Below are 5,415 nucleotides of genomic sequence, written 5' to 3'. Positions count from 1 at the left end.
TATGCATATAGGCGCAGGAGTGGCTGTGTAGTAAGTAGCTTGCTTCCATCATGTGATCCATAAATGAAATATTATAAGAGGCAAGTTCCTTAATAATTTGGGTTTTTATGTACGAGGTTTATAGCCTCAATATGTAAATTTGTGTAATTTATAAAAATTATTTAGAGAAGCAGAGTTCGGCGGGCGGCTTCTGTCTTCTCCCATTAATATCATCGTGTTCATCATTCATCTCATCTCATTAATGAGTTTGTCCAGCCCGCAGCTACTCATCTTTGTACTGCCCTCGTGGCAAATTGAAATGAAATAAAGTAGCTTGCTTTCCAACCACATGGTTCCGGGTTCAGTCCCACGGCAAGTGTCTTCTGCTATAGACTCGGGCCGACCAAAGTCCTGTGAATTGATTTAGTAGACGGAAACTGAAAGAAGCCGTCGCATGTATATGTGTGTGCGCGCGTGTGTGTTTGTGTGTGTTTATGTGTGTGTGTGTGTGCGTTTTTGTGCCTGCGTTTGTTCCCCCATATATGTATATATATGTATGTGAGTGTATGTGTTTCTGTGTCTGTCTTTGTCCCCCGACATTCGATGTTGGAGCTTGACAACCGATGCTGGTGCCTTTACGTTCTGCAACTTAGCGGTTCGGCAAAAGAAGGAGATAGAATAAGTACTAGAGATAGAATAAGTACTGCATGGCCGCAGTCAAATGACTGAACCAAGTAAACGAAAGCTGGATCTGCCTCAGACAATGTCAGATCTTCCCGTGATGTGATCAGCCCGGTGAGTGTCAGAAGCCAGGCACCTACTGAGCATGAAGCTTCGTCATGCCAAGTTCATTGTGCGGAATATTCTCAACACTCTCACGTGAAAGCATTGGCTATTTGATTTATCGTCAATCGCCTGTCATCAAACACCATGTGGTAAATACGATCAATGTTTACCGCGGTGGTGGCAGTTGTAGGACGTCCAGAACTTGGATCATGTTTAAAACTCTCCCCTCCTAAATTAAGCCACCCACTTTTGCACAGTTGATAAAACTGGATTGTCATCCCCTAATGTAGCAACTATGTATCCCTGGGGGCCAAATCTTTTTACTGCAGGTACTTGATAATAACACCACGATACCAAATTTCGTCAAATTTCAAGAGAAGTCTCTACTAGCTACATTTGAAATCTTCTTTGAACAGTCAGATGTTACTTTACCCGGAAAAAAACAATGCAGTTATTAATTAGAAGGGCTGAAGTTAGTGCATGCGAAATTGCACGGCTCTAGCCTCACTCTTTCACAGTCAGCCTTTGAACTTTTCAGTCCGTCGTCGTATACCGTGTCTATGCATTCTCCCATGAAATGTCCCGAACAAACACATAAGAACGAGTCGTTCTGCGATCTAATAATGCAAGAAAGGAAGTATATTACAGTTATCACGTGTGAGTGTGTGTATGTATGCAGTCACATATATATACATGAACGTGCATGTATGTATATTTATATACACACACATATAAGTATGTATATATTTTCTATTATATATATATATATATAAGGTTTGAACTTTCATTATTATAGTAGCATCTATCGAAGACCGGTGGGATTATTATCTATATGAACTTAAAGTTGGATCGCTATTTAGCATATAAATTAGTTATATGCAGTTTACTATCAATACCGATACAATGTACATTAGTTTAAATTCTCTAGTTGCAGTTTTAGTAAGGTTAGTGCTTAATCTTGCCAATATATTGATTGATTGAAATAATGTGGTTATTAAGCTTTACTTTTACCGTAGGGATTATAATTTTTCATGACTTAATAGAGTTGTCACTGTTTAGTTAACTTTTTAAGAGGGGTTGCAATTTACTTATGGAATTTATTTATCGATACGGTTCTACATTGGGTAAATGTATTTGAAAGTTGTGATTTCTTTGGTTTGTTTGTTCCCAAACAACACATATTTTAGTGCTGTTGACACCGCCAGATTGGATGATCTGCCCAGGTGTCGAAACCATAATGATATCCGTAGGGCAGCTGATGATGGATGTATGTTGGATTGTTGGTATGGCTGTATTATAACACATCCTTTTGATATATATATATATATGTGTGTGAGTATGTGCGTGTATACGCTCACGCATATATACATGAACGTGTGTGTATGTATATTTACATTCACACATATAAGTATGTATATATATATATATATATATATATATACATACATACATGTGTGTGCGTGTATAATTGCCTACATGTACTATGCATGTATATATGTTCACTGTTCTTGGGGAATGAACACACGCAATGCATATGTATGCCTATTTACACTTACGCACGTACAGTCCGACACACCCCAAGTACACGCATACAAACATAACAGTTGAACTACCAATGAAAAATATAGAAACTATAGAAAAATATAAAAATACTGTGTATTGCCCCACATCCACCCTCACTCCTATCCGGGATTGATGTTTTTCCTTTTTTCTTTGTTATTGTTGGTATTTTAAATATTAAAAAAAAAATAAAGAACTTGCTGTGAGATAATTTTATAATTTCCTGTTAGTGATTAGCACTACATATCGATCCCGTATTAATTTACAACTCATACAAGGCAACAGCGACAGAGTAGCCGTATACATATATGTACGCGCGCGTGTGTGTGTACGTGTGTAGGTTTGTGTGTATGCGTATGTATACACACACACACACACACATATATATGCTTGTGCGTTTCTATGTATGTGTGTTTGTGTGTTTGTACATATATATATATAAATATCTATATCTATGTGTGTGTGTGTGTGTGTGTGTGTGTGTACATATGTAGCCACATACACACACATATATATATACAGAGTGAAAGAGTGAGAGGGTTGAAGTGAAGCTTTAACATTAAATTATTGGCGTCATGTTACATGGAGGGAGGACATTTTTAACTGTACTTCATGTCTACGGCTTCATGTCTAATTTAAAAATAAATAACCACCATAATTGATAGAGAGAAGTGGGAAGAATGGTAGGAAAGGTAGGGAGAGAGTTATACACTTGTATTACGTGTATGTGTAGATAGATTGAGGGAGGAAAGGAGAAATGATGCAAAACTAATATACCTGCGCCACCACCACAATCACCATAACTCCCCTCCACTCTACTGCTAAATACATAATAATTAACTATTTGTCTTTGCACCTCTTGTTTCTCTTTTACTTCTTCCTTTTCTTCTTCATCATCATCATCATACTTCTTCTTCTTCTTCTTCTTCTTCTTCTTCTTCTTCTTCTTCTTCTTCTTCTTCTTCTTCTTCTTCTTCTTCTTCTTCTTCTTCTTCCGTTTCCCATGTTCCAACATTCCTGAGTGCGACTTTAACTTTCACACTTCATAGCTTGACGATAAATAATATAGGAACCAGTAATATATCCGGGTCAACGTAATTTCTCTTCCCATCAACGGCATTGTTTGCCTTATATATGTAATTGTGGTTGTGAGACGGTAGAACCGTACAGTGACAGAAAAATGTGGTTGAAAAATACGCTGAACGAAATGCTTTGCCTTTTGTCCTTTCGGGGTCGATGAAATAAGTACCAGTTGAGTACTAGGGTCGATGTAATCGACTATCCCCCTCCACCAAATTTTAGGCCTTGTGCCTACAGTAGAAAGGATTAGAAGCAGCAGCAGCTGTTGTTAGAATTTATCCAAATTCAGGTCCTTTAAATCACAAGCAGAATCCACCCGGCTGCCCTTTATACAGTTTCTGTCAGCTCATAGAACTTGACACCTAAGTGTCATTTTCTACGAAGCCGAATCGAAGCCAGGAGCTTATGATTACGTAGCGAACTTCGTAACCTTTCGGCTATGCTGTACCTGCATATCTAGACACACACACACACACACACACACACACACACACACACACACACACACACACACACACACACACACACACACACACACACACACAACTGTATTGTGTGTGTGTGAACGAAACACAAATTCCTGTACGGATAATAGTTATTCTTGTTATTATTAACTCTAGGTTAACTCTGGTCAAATAAACCAATAATGTAAATAATCTTAACCGTGACCTTTCAATTTTTTCTTACATCATGAACTGTCCTTCGGTTTTAAAGACAATGAAGAGAGAAACAGCTGTTGTATCTAGCAGGCCGTTTAACCACATAGAAATTTCTTCATTGGTCCAACGGTATAAACCTGTCATATTTGATTTGGCACCGATATTCAGAACATTGGCTGTTGGTGAGACTTTATGTCGATCAATGATTGCGGATAATCATGATCTTGGACTTGACAATGGAGAGGGAGAGAGAACTGTTTGGATGAAGATGCGAGAACTTCCAAGGAGGAAGAAATCAGTTTGTTCGTTGCTGTAGTAGGAAGCAGTGTATTTATTCTCAGACTGGGAATGCAGTCGGATTACTTGTAACAGAATGGTCTTCTATAGGTCAAATATGGTGTTTGAATGGGCAGTAGATTAGGTCTGGACGAGCTGTGGATTAGGTCTCCCTTCCAGTTATCAAATCTGCCTGTTGTAACTATATCTGTTATTGCAATTTGGGCCTTGAGTACCAGACGATAAAACTATAACGCAATACAACCCAGGGAAGAAGAAAAATCTCGTTTTACTTGGTAAAACAAACTGTCTGGCAGGCAAAACACCTGAACGAGAACGCACACACGAAAGAGAGACTGATATGCATGGACGTGACAGGTTGAACACGGCTTTCATGTGCTAAAAAACTATTGGCCTTCTTATTCCTAACACTGTCACCCGTGTATTAGGTCTGCTACCAAAATATTAGGTCTACCATCCAAATATTCGATACTGCTGCAACGCACGCACACATCCTAAATCACAATCAGGCAATCGACTGACTAGAATTCAATCACTTACGGACACATTCCAGTCTTTGGCCTACAACCGTGCTCTCACCTCTTTTTTGTCTTTTCTATCAATGAGAGGTAGGAAGTTTGTTTCTAATCACATGGTTATAAGTTTAGTCCCATTGCGTGGCACCTTCGGCAAGAGTATAGTCTCAGGCTGACCAAAGCCTTGTGAGTGGATTTGGTAGAGGAAAACTGAAAGAAGACCTTCGTATGTATATATTATGTGTGTGTGTGTGTCTTTGTATCTGTGTTTGTCCCCCACCACTGCATGACAACTGATGTTGGTGTGTTTACGTCTCCACAACCTTAGCAGTTCGGCAAAAGCGATCGATAGAATATGTACCTGACTTAAAAGAAAAGTAAGTACCGGGGTCGATTCATTCGCTAAAACGTTTTTCAAGGTGGTGCTTCAGCATGGCCGCAGTCTAATGACTGAAACAAGTAAAAGATAAAAGATATATGTAGCCTACCCCCATATAGATATATACGCACGTTTACACATATATACGTGTATGTATATA

Source organism: Octopus bimaculoides, chromosome 11, assembly GCF_001194135.2.
Source record: "Octopus bimaculoides isolate UCB-OBI-ISO-001 chromosome 11, ASM119413v2, whole genome shotgun sequence".
NCBI classification, from domain to species: domain Eukaryota; kingdom Metazoa; phylum Mollusca; class Cephalopoda; order Octopoda; family Octopodidae; genus Octopus; species Octopus bimaculoides.
This window is presented reverse-complemented; position numbering follows the sequence as displayed.